This window comes from Falco cherrug, chromosome 1, assembly GCF_023634085.1.
Source record: "Falco cherrug isolate bFalChe1 chromosome 1, bFalChe1.pri, whole genome shotgun sequence".
Taxonomy (NCBI): domain Eukaryota; kingdom Metazoa; phylum Chordata; class Aves; order Falconiformes; family Falconidae; genus Falco; species Falco cherrug.
This window is the reverse complement of record NC_073697.1, coordinates 5,509,521-5,521,955: the sequence shown is the minus strand read 5'-3', so window position 1 is coordinate 5,521,955 and position 12,435 is coordinate 5,509,521. Positions and strand designations below refer to the sequence as shown.

Sequence of the window (12,435 nt, the reverse complement as noted above, 5' to 3'; positions counted from 1 at the left end):
TGCTTTCAAACGAGTGTGCTTAAGTAGTCTTGATTGGAAGTTTAACATGTAACGAAACATTTTGTAATTTTACCACACCAGTCTATTTTAGTTTTTGAGTAGAGAGTAACTTCAATCTCATAACTTTACCTTGAACAAAAGTAACAAGCTTTTCAGTGCAAGTGCCTAATAGTGTGGGCATGTATGAAAAGTTGTTCTGGTGAAGCGAAGTAAGTTGTGTCTGTCAGAATTGCTGAGACGTATATAGAGGGGTATCTTGGAAGTTTCTTCCTGTACCAGAAGGAGCTGCAACAAGTTAAATAACAATGGTGGTTTTCCACTGACTTAAGTTTTGTTGTATTGTCTAAAACTTGAAAGTAATTAGCTTTTATGTATTCATCAAGATGCTACTGGGTCTTTTCCTATAGCCATTAATTTGTATTGATACTTTGTTTTCCAGTAGTTTTTACACCATGGGAGGGTAAGCTGGCTGGTTAGGGATGTGGCACAGGAGGGCAGGCAGGTCTTTATGGTGACACTGAATGGCCCTGGCAGAAAAAACAGAGTGCTAGCAGCTTTAGATCACTAAACTTCCAAAATAGCACTAGTGCTGGAACTGGAAACTTAAGATGCAAACTAGAAACAAACTATTGGCTTCAGTCTTGTTAAACTGATTTGTCCTGTGCTCAGATGTGAATACCAGCCAGATATGATGAACTTAAATACAAATAGAAACACTTCTATCTCATATGAATGTTCTTGTAAAGAAGGTAAAGCATCTTCAGAAATGACCAAACTCAAAACGTGTTTTTCACAATAAAAAATATCCATGATGGCTCGTTTCCTGAACTGCAAGTAATACTCTTCAACATCCCAGATCTCCTTTTTACAGTATTTTCATTCATTATTCACAGTGGTTGTTCCCTGCTCTTTCTGTTTCTTTAAATAAAAATTTGGACAATGAACAGGGTTTTCTGCTATGGATTTCCTGAATATTTATATATATATATATATATATTTTTATTTTTATTTTTAAGCTTGGGTTAGGAGGCTGGTTATTCTGTCTTGCATTTTCATTTTGACTGTAGGCAATCCCATTGCTGCCGAAAATAGCTCAAACGTTCTTAGAACAAAAACTTCAGCCAGCAGCTCAGATTCTTTTTCTTTTTCTTTTGCAGAGTCTTGCATGCGAGTTAAATTCATTTCTTTAGAGAAACCTTCATAAAGGGCTAAATAAACAAGATCTACGTATACAGAGATTTCTTACTTCTCTGCATTTGAGACACAGCTAACCTCGTCTGGTAAGTCATGTTTTTCTCAAGATTTTGTCTTTCTCCCTGCCCTCATGACTTGCATTCTTGAGTGTCTAATTAGTGGTCAGGGAAAACCAGCTTCTGTTTGCTAGTAGTTCTGCTGCATGCTCTGTATGAAATATGGAGACTAATCTGTGAAGGAGTCACTACGCTGCTTTTACAAATCTCAGAATAGTAACTGTGATTCTGCATGGTACTTTGATGTAAGTAGGGTTTTAATAGTTTATAGAGTAGTTTCTTCTCAGTTTGCTGTAATGAAGTCATTAAATGTTTTAAAACAAAACTGCTGATTGTTCTGTCTTTAAATTATTTACTTGTTTGAATGTTCAGTGTTTAATGAATGAACTTTAGAATTTGTATTATAAAGTAAATTCTGTGTCAAGTCAGAGTTCAAAAACAAACTTTCCCAGCAATTCATTCATGTCTCATTTTTTGCAGGTTTCATTTTGTGTAGTTAAAATAGGTTGATGCTATTGATGCAATGGTATATTTTTCTTGGTGATGTGCCTGTTTCATGGGACAGTAAGCGTGCTTGTCAGTAGTCTTTAATTTGATAATATCAATCTGTAACGGTTCTATTAAAGATACTTGTGGCTTACAGAGTTTATTCAGGGTTTGGTTGTACTGCTTGAAACAAATATGTTTTTCTTTGATTATGAAATGTTAACTGAGTACAAGGCAAACAAGAGAAAGTTTTGTCCTCTGCTTTCTATTTTTATTCTTTACTGTGATTAAAACGAAGAAAATCTCAGAAGAGCAAAAGATTTTTTTGCTCAGTGCTGTGGCTTTTCTAAGCAATTGGCTAGCATTAAATGGCAGCCTGTATACCTAGTCTGTCTCATTACATGCACTGTGGTGCTTTGGCTTACCGCAGTTACTGTGTACTTACGTACTGCATGCCCTTACTTTGTGCAGTTCATTTTGCTGCCTTTGATGTAGCCTAATGTTAGGGTTTTTTTCAAAAATATATTGAAAACCATGTCATATTTAAAAGTAGTTGTATATTTAATGTAAAACAGTAGTTATGCGTTATGTTTTTATAGGAAAAAAAATAGATCAGTGCTTTTCCATACAAGCTGTTTGGGGGCTTTCCAGAGAGGCTTTCCAGCTTAGTTTTGGATACAAAGAGAAAAACTGAAGCTTCTGTATACATTTTATATAGCATTTCTTCTTATTAAAAATACAAAATTTTTTGTAAAAAAAAAAATAAATTCTGGAATTTTCTTTGATAGTTTTTCAGAAAAACCTAAGTCTGGTTCAGTTGTAATGCAGTAATGTTTTATCCAGATATTTGAGAATCATGGATCTAGTTCTGCATGTTTTTCCTTACAGTAGCAGGTATTGATAGTGTAATGTAGGTACCCATTTGAACCCATAGGAATTTCAGCACCAAGCATACTTAGTTTCAAATGAGGCAGTTGGTATTCTTTTTCTCCTCTCTTATTTTTAATAAAGTACATTCCTCTTCATTTGAGATCTTCCCTGTTCCCGTCTTACTTGTCACATGTAAAGCTGCTTTCCTGATCCTGCAGATCAGTCACCCTATCGATGGGCTTCCTATGTTCTTTTGACCACCCTTGTCTTACATTGATGGTTTTCATATAAAAAGAATTTGTCACCTGAGACTCACTTCAGAAGAAGCTGAAGCTTCTGAAGGAACTTGAGACACTTGAGAAGCCATACTGTAAGTACTGTTTGACCAATGTAGAAATCTGTGATCCCTTAACATGTCCAGAAGAGATAGCTGGAGGAGAAATGACAGAAAATTAGGTTGCATAATAGACAAAATATTTACCAAGTATTTTCATTTGAAAGTGGAGCTTGAATTGTGTAAAGTAAGGGCCAATGATGGTTATTAACAGTCTTTTTTTTTTTTTTTTTTTTTATTCATGTAACCTTGAAGTTACTGTAGTAAGACCAAGTTTTTGCTTGGCACTTAATTTTTGACTTAGTAATGGACCTGACTTACAGGAACTTGTATCTGGTGTGCTAACACAACCTGAACTTTAGTTGAGTAAACTTGGCACTAAATTCAACTAAAGGGAGGAAATCTCAAGAGAGCAGTGGAATTTCTTTCGTTGAATAAGTATACCTCTGCATTCATGGGGAACAAACGGTAACATTTTGTGCAGGTTTCTGCTTTTGACAGTGTGTCTTTGTTTGCTTCCCAAAGGTGGTCAAGTCAAATACATTGAAAAAATCAACAACTTTATTTGGATTTTTCATTTTACTTAATGATATGGTCCCAAGGAACCCATTAAGTCTGGAATGACCTAACACTGTTGTTTGTCATTCTTTGTGTGTGAAGAATAAAGGCTCACTTGGAACAATTTAGGTTACATAAACATGCTCTTGCCTTACTGTCTTTGTGAGCTTAGAGGGGTGGGAAGCAAGTGTATCTGTCAGCATTTGTTGACGGAATTATTTGATTAGAGCATCATAGAAAATGTTTCCTTCTTGCCAGTATAAGTGTTTTCCAAGCAGTGTATGATATTACTGAACTGTTACTTTGAGAAACAATATAGTGAATTACTTGGATTTCTTGTCAAAACCTTCATGCTGATAAAGATCTTCAATTAATATGCTGTTTAGTCACAGTGTGTCAATGTTGCTTCCACTGTGTGGTCTAAGTTCAATTTACTTATTGATGGCAACAGGGTTTTATGGTATCTGTTCTGTATGGAATTCTGATCCGCAAGCACAATTCCAAGGTGACAGGATTCTAGCAGCACATTATACTAATTTGTTGAAACTGCATAGGTTTAATATGCGACAATGGTAGAGAAGAAAAGGTGTTTTGAGAACTGGGGAGCAAGACGTGGTGATAGAGGAAATTAAACTGAAAGGCACCTCTCCCTTGTGTTATCCTCAGATTGAAGCTATACCAAATTGGAGGTGTTGAGAGCTTGTGTATTCTTATGAGTTGTCTGCACTGGGCTTACCTGGCCACATGCTATTCTCAGATAGCTCTGGAAAAAGTTTGTGATGTGATTCTGTATGTAACTACCTGCTTTAGAGGGGTGCAGATTTTACAGCATCCTGGTTAGCTCCTCTCTGCAGTAACAAAAGGTAGCAATGTGTCTTTATTGATTTTGGGGTGTAGGCTGTACTTGCCCTTTTGATCGATCCAAATGAACTAGGGAACTGGCAGGGCTCCCAGTTTCTCGCAGTAGCCTCTACTCATCATCATTAACCTGGGTTTTGGGGGAGGATGGTAAAAATCAATCACTTGGTCAAGCATAGCAATAAACATCTTCAGTCAGGATTAATAATTGTAACTGTAATGTCCAAGCTTTTAGTTGCTTAACCTTTCAAAAAAAAAAACAAACCAACCCTGTCCTGAGATAAACATTTTTCAGATTCTGCAACCTCAAAAGTAATAATTTTTCATCTTTAAAAAAAATATAAAAGTTGACAGTCAAAAGCAGATTTTTTTGCATATGAAACATACAGTAGTAGTTTAGTTTTCACTTCTGCCTCAAGCTTTGAGTTTCATTTGACTCTTGTGTTTGAATTTGAAAAATACTGATTTTGTAATAAACTTGCATGTTATGTAGTGGATAATTTTCTTGTTTAGCCACTTGTGTGCTTGTACTTTGAAGAGAAAACTGTGCTTACGTGCTGTCTCTTCTGAAGTAAGCGCTTAACCGTATTTTTAATAGTATGATTTAATCTGTTTTCAAGATGGCTCGCATAACCTGCTTATGTTTGTATGTAAGACTGCATTTGTCTCTGTATGTTAGGATCTTAAGAATTAGTGTTCCGTTAGTGGCTTGTGTCCCTAAATTTTTAATGCTGTTTAGAAGGCTGTGTTGTGCTTTACTACTGGAGGCATCTTGGGCACTTAGGCTGCTTCCACACTTGAGACTGCTAATGGCTTGTTCCACAGAAAGGGTTTTTTTTATTCCCTATAAATAAATCATTTAGTTTAAATGCATTTAAAAAGAAGCCAACCTGGTGCAATGGAGACCCTTAACACACATGTATCCCTGGTCTGTGCAAAACCAACAGGTGACAAATGTGATAGCAGCTCTATCTTTTTGAAGCTAAAAGTGTAAGCAGCAAGTTCCTGTGTGCGAGAAGCCTCTTAACTTTGGAAGTGCTCCATGAGGCACCTGTGTAGGATTCTCTCACTTAGGTGATTCCTCTGAATAGATCTCGGTGAACTAAAAGGTGAGGTGTAGCTGGATGCAGCAGAACTGTATGTGTGACCCTGAATTTCTTTCAGGTGTCTGGATCTTCTGGAAAGCGGTGGATTTCTTCTCCAAAGTCAAAGGAAGTAAAGTGAGAACACCAGAGACAAAGAGTAGATATCTAATAAGATAATAGTATCTTCTTTACTTCCTGGGAGGGAAAGGAGCAGAGGAGGTGAGAACTGGAAGATAAGCTGTGTGGCTCGTGAGAAGGGACAGTTAATTTGGAACACCATTTGCTCAATCTTGATAACTCTTAGTCTTGCAGTTAGAGTTGAGGTCTTTTCAGTAGAAGGAATTTTTCCAATAGTTTTCATAGCCTTCAATATACAGAATTAGTTGAATCTTCCACATGATGGTTAGCCAAATAAAGGCAGTTGGAACTTGCTATCGGAGGTCTCTTGGATCTCCAAATGGTGTAAAATAACTTTTTTTTTTTTTCCCCTACTTCTGCTCTGGGTCCTGCACAAAGCTTTCTAGTGCTGAACAGGGAAGCTCATAGCTGATTTTTTTTTTTTTTTTTTTAATTTTACAGCTCAGGTCCAAAATAACAGTCTAAAAGTGAGAAGAAAAGAGAATAAAACTTGCATAAGACTTTGTTAAAAATGAGGATATGAGATGTGTGTTAAACAAAAAAACCTAGATGCTATGGCTTGAAGTACGTTCTGAAATACTGAAAGACTCTGCTTTTGTCTGTGACAGAAACAGTGATTAAAATTTACCTTAGAGTTCTGGTAGCAGAATTAAGCTAATATTGAAAGCTTTTGAAAAATATTCTGTGAAGTATTTCCCAACTGTATCTGCAGGCAGGTTCCTAGAAACCTACCTGCAATGTAAGAACGGAATGTTTAAAGCTAGATCACCACTTCATACAGGAGATATCCTGGAGTAGCTTAAAGTAATTCCCATGAAGCATTTTACAGTAATGGCTTTGCATGAAATGAAAGATGCCTTATTAAAATTGAGCAGATGTACATTTTAATCTACTGTTTGAACTGGAATTCAGTTTTGTCTTAAGGGTGATGCTTCTGAAAAGCACCATCATAAACTAACAGTTTTTAAAAAAAGAAAGCTTGCAGTTTGCAGGCTTGAAAAATATAACTAGGCAAACATGTCTGAATTCCTAAAGAGCGTATGGGTGTATTGCAGATGGGCCATACTGAATTACTTCAAACTCCCGAACTTGACATTCTGTGAGTTGTGTATATGCTAGTGTCAAATGTTACTGTATGTTGGCCTCCCTACTCCGATCTGTTTTGACCTCCTGTATTTAAATAGAATAAATATAAATCCACTGACTTGGAAATAATTGTGTGGTTTCTTGCTTTGTAGCAACTGACTGCATGGTGGTTTTGTAGCAAAACACTAAAGTGACGGGTGGCAGGTCAGCATGGTGTTGATCTGTCTTCCTGTGATCTTGGAGGTCTCATCCAAACGACTTACAGTGCCTAGATTTCTGTAGTGAGGTGTGCCAAATACTTGCTTGTAAAACCAAATGATTGATTGGTCAAGAAACATTTGTGGCTGTCTGGCTATATATTAAAAATAATAAGGAATTGGTGGATCAGCTGAAATGAACCAAGAGCTGACTTCTAAACAGAATTTGAACAAAACCTGTCAACTTACTTCCGATTGAAAATACTGTTGTTACATGATATTGGTAGAGAGCATGCTTTTGTTTAGTTTTCAGATCTTTGTATTCTTTGGGCCCAGGTAGAATGAAAAGCAGTAGTGTCAAGATAAAACTCTAAATTTTGAACTCTGTTCCCCTCTTAGCATTCTTAGGATCTGCTTGACCAAAACATTTATTTAGAGTTGGAGAACGTTTCCAGTGGAAATCTGGGCTCCTTTGAGTTAAGCCCTTTACAGCAGGGCAGTGAACACAATACTGCAAGTTTGAAAGACCTTTGAGTCAGCTGATTGAAAGTACTTACTACAAAATGCTTATTCATTGAGTTTGGAGTGACCTGGGCAAAAGGTTGTTCTTACTCTTAAGGCTTTAAAAGATTCATGTATGTGTCTGGGCCTATTGAACTGTCACTAACAGCTGCTACTATGCAATTGTGCTACCAACACTTGAGTATTCAGTGTTACAAACTCTGGCTACCTACTTGGTCACAAATTACATTGTTTAGGCTGAACTTTGAGGATGACTAAACACTGATGAAATCAATAGGACACGGGCAAAACCTTTGTTATAAGAGAATGACATTAGGTGATAGTGTAGTTCAAGTTATTTTAAATGTTATTCCCTTGTTTTGTGTGAACTTGAAATAGTATCTTCAGGCTTTTGCATAAATTGCTGCATTCAGATTGAGAAAAAAGTTTAGACTGAGAAATTCTAGATTTGTTTTTCTTTTGAGGTTTCAGGATTATTTTTGTTTCTGCAAAGATGCGCTTCCCTTGATCACATGTTCCTTGCCAAATAGAAATGAGGCAGGTCTTAAAATACTTCTTTCTGCAAAGAGAACATCTTTCCCATCTGTTATACAACTGGAATGAACCACTTCATTTCTAAAAACCTTGGTAAGAAACACTGGCACAGTAGGCACTGAATGATACTTCATGTTTTGTTGGACTGATGGAGTTCTTAGACTCAGTTTTTGTTAATTTCCCTCCCCCTTTCAGTTTCGTGCTTGGTGCTCTGATGCATCCATTTGAATTACATGAGAGTTGTTATATCCAAGCGCTTTATCATGCACAGTAGTGGTAGGCGGTGTTCTACAGCTAACAAAAGAGGAAATCTCAACAGAATTAAAAATGTAACATCCTGCATAAAGTCTGTGTGCTTCATCTATTAATTGTTTTTTCTGACAAGAAAGTTTCTGTGTGTAAACTTTCCAGTTTATTTTTCCTTTAACAATAGTATCTTAAGCAGACCTATTTGATGTCTAGTTCTTTCTCTGTTGTTATCACTGTGTAATTTTGCAATTGTTGTGAATAACTTTCATGTTCTATTGCATGAGTTACTGTAACATTAATACTTGTAAATTCTTTTCTGAAAACTAGCAGTTTCTTTCTCAAGTGAGGAAAATAAAATGATTGCATGGATTAACTTTTCAATAAATTGTATAATGTGCAATCATAATATTTCCTAAATGCTATTCTAAGTCAATGGAAATGCATTGATTCTGGCATAGTTATTCAAATTACACAGAAATTTTTGTATCACTTATATGAAACCGGTAGAAAATATTCCTGGACATTTGTAGTAATACACAATTAAGGAAAAGTTCATCCTATCTGTCACTGCTGTAGAGGTGATGAACAAAGAATACGGATGTACTCTTTATTTGGACAGTACTAAGTGCAATGAAGCAGTGGTGGTAGCCCTGGCAATGAGAGCTACTAGTGCTGATAATCAACACCAAGACTGCTAGTGTTACCATGCAAATCACTGTTTTGCTATTGGCAAGTGGACAAATAAAGAAAACAAGGTCAGGTTTTAGTGTGAGACCGTTCAGTTTAGACCATGGTAGCTGGCTTGGCCCTTCAGATATGTCCCAGTTCCTGTTAAGCGCAGTTATGTCAAACCTTAGTTTTTCAGTTAGTTCTTTGACAGCTTTTTCAGTTTGTGCTGTTACCAGTTATGTGCCAATGCCTTTCACACTGACAGTGATAAAAGTCACTGATTATTTTCTATGTAATGTTTGCATGTACTGCATAGTAAATAGAATTGTTCTCTTTCATACAGAAGCAAGGAATGACAAATCCTGTTACTCTGAATGACATACCAAGGGAATTACTAACCATTGATTGTTGCCTTTTAATTAATAAATGTTTTGACTGTAAACAATGTCTGGAGATGCAATCAGGCCAAAAAATAGATAATAGCATATATAGGTCTAGGTTGCTAGTTTCAGTCTAATACAGGCAAGTAATGACCACACACGATTTACAATAGTGTAGCAGTTAGACCTTACGTGAAGTCAGTTAAATGCTTTAGTCCATTTGACACAGGGACTTCTCTGCTGGCAAAGCAGTGTTTCCTAAGGTGGGACCTCATGGTGGTCTGTGGCCTCTTCTGGGTCTGGAATAAGCAAGGAATAAAATCTGTTACTGTCCTTATAGGGTCAGCTCAAGGTATGTTTATCAAGTGAAGCTAGGATGTTTTTGGTTTTACTATTCATTATTCATCCCAAATATATTATGGGAAATAAATAGAGCAAAATAGAGCAATTAATTTTTTCTAGGCAATGGATGAGGCATAATTACATTTCAAAATCCAAGTGCGTGTTTACAAGACACATGTTGGACTAACTGGGAATTGCGTAAAGTTTCGTGCTGGATTTGCACATGATTGGAAGAGGTATAGGTACAGTCAGAGTATGGAGAATTGATCTGGTGTGTTGCATTCCAAAATCTGCAATATAAACACCTCCTTTTGAACCCTATGTCTTTGGATATTTTGTAAATAGGCTTATTTTTGACCATAATGACCGGCATGAGAATTACCCAATTTCTAAATTAGGATGTAGATTTAGCTATGAATATGGATTTACAGGAAGGGAAAGAGACAACAAGCTGTAACAACAACAACAAAATCTGTTTCTCCATAAAAATGGGCTTATCTTGAGACTTCAATTCAGGCTGCTTATTAATTATCTTATTAGAATAATTGTGCCTTGACAGCTGCAGTAGATACAAAACTGACAGATACTGGGATATTTTTTTTTTCTTGCTTTCTAATAGACTTCAGAACTTGATGACCTTTGCTGAAAATAACTTGACTAGCTGCAGCCATAACAAGACAGAACTATTTGAGAACATGTGGTGAAGGCTCAGCTGTTTGGATGGTGTTTATCATTCCATGGATGTCATAGCTAGACAAATAGAGGAAGCAGAAAAATCAGTCATGACAGTGAAATATAAAACTAAAAAAATCTTCCCTACATCATTTTTTTTTCTAGCTACTGGTGTGTTTGAGGAGTATTTCCACTATTAAAATATTGTTACTCAAAATGCTTGCTGCATTTTCTCACCTATAATGCAGGTGCATATTGCAATAGTGATACTTGGTGTTCATGCTGAGGGCCATGAGAGGTCAAACTAGGTCTTCAGCACTGCCTTCATCGTTTTCTCTCAGCATTGCCATTATCAGTCAATGTTCAGTGACAGTTTCAGTCTTTGGGTTACAAGTACAATACTTGCCAAGAAAACAAGCAAAGATCTATGGTGGACAAATAATTGGCTTTTAGCAGGTCAGCTGCCAGTGAGAACATGTTAAGCATTCTTTTGATCATTTGAAGGGTTTCCTTCACTTTCATGTTCGCTGTGTTTGCCTACTAAGATTCTAGTGGAAAACAGTTTTCTTGTAACCAAGCAAAAAATACTGTTCTAATAAAGAATTTTACCAGAGATGTTACTGCTAGCTGTTTTATTTAAATGTGGTAGAATGCTGCAGAACTAGGTGGGTAGGTGAGAAGGGGCTGGGTCACAAATTTTTCATTTGGTGGTGGTATACCTAGCTAGGAATTCATTTCTACCAGTGTTGGATTATCACAGAAGGGTGGTAGGAAGGGCGATATACTTAAGCTGTTGTAGGTCAAGTTGTCTAAATATTATCTCTCTTCATTAGCCAATTCAAGCGTTAGAGCTGACAATGATACTGTTTATTAGCAGATAATTATTTAGAAGCTGCGTCTGCTGGTTTTGTTTATCTGATATATGAATTTCCTTGTGTTTGTGAAGGAAAATGCACAAGTGTAACATATGCTTTTTGCTTAAACATGCTAAAACTTACATGTACTGGTTATCAGAATAAAGGTGTGTGCTAGTTTTGTCTGGGACAGAGTTAATTTTCTTCATAGTAGCTACTATGAAGCTACATTTTGGATTTGTGCTGAAAACAGTGTTGAAAATTCCTATGAACTAATGGGACGTGGTTTAGTGGTGGGCTTGACAGGGCTAGGTTAATGACTGGACTTAATGATCTTGATGGTTTTTATCAACCTAAACAATTCCATGATTCTGTGATAATACAGGGATGTTTTTATTGTTGCTGATCAGCACTTACCCAGAGCTGAGGCCTTTTCTGCCTCTCACCCCCCCACCAGGGAGGAGGGCTAGGGGTGCACAGGAAGCTGGGGGAGGACTCAGCTGGGACAGCTGGCCCCAACTGACCAGAGGGATAGCCCACACCATATGGCACCATGCTCAGCAGATAAACCTCGGGGGAAGGAGAAGGAATGGAGGGATGTTCACAGTGACGGTGTTTGTTTCCCAAGTCACCACTATGTGTGATGGAGCCTTGCTTCCCTAGAGATGGCTGAGCACCCGCCTGCCCATGGGACGTGATGAGTGAATTCCTTGGTTTGCTTTGCTTGTGTGCGTGGCTTTTGCTTTACCTATTAAACTGTCTGTGTCTCAACCTATGAGTTTTCTCACTTCCACTCTTCTGATTTTCTCCTCCACTGCACCAAGGGGGAGTGAGTGAGTGGCTGCGTGGGGCTGTTCCCAGCTGGGGTTAAGCCATGACAAGGTAGATTCAGACTCTTTTGAAATACACATATTTGTAACAAGAGGGCCTTATAAGAACTGTTAAGTCTATTAAAAATTTAGTTAGTCTTGAGAAAAACTGCCCTGTGCTTGAGTTTGACAGACTTGATTGATACTGATGAGCTTATGAAGTAGGATGAATGTTGATCAAGACTGTAAGAAGCTTTAGCTGCTGTTGTGGCAAAGGATGTTTCTGTATCTTAGACCATTTGAGGTTTTGGGCTAAATCATCTTTAATTTGTCACAATGCTTTATTTCTGTAATGGAAGCCTGCCCTAGAAGATACTAGATTACGCTGTCATGGTACCGTCAACTATTCTGCTTGTTAATTGCCAGGATGTACTCTCATTGCCTGAAAGGGTGGGGAACTTGTTTAGTTTCATTATGACCTTTGGTACAGTCACTTGTTTTTCTGTGCTGATGTTTCAAGCCTGTCAGCTTGAAAGCTTCAG

At 37.2% G+C, this 12,435-nt stretch overlaps 1 protein-coding gene across 20 annotated transcripts in view; it reads left to right on the top strand.

Moving 5' to 3' along the window:
- SORBS2 (sorbin and SH3 domain containing 2) overlaps positions 1-12,435 on the top strand; it is a 231,738-nt gene that overhangs the window by 82,799 nt on the left and 136,504 nt on the right. For all 20 annotated transcript variants that reach the window (XM_055700755.1, XM_055700831.1, XM_055700776.1 and 17 more), the window contains exon 2: positions 1,158-1,280. The gene's annotated coding sequence lies outside the window, so the exon portion shown is untranslated. The remainder of the gene's footprint in view (positions 1-1,157; positions 1,281-12,435) is intronic.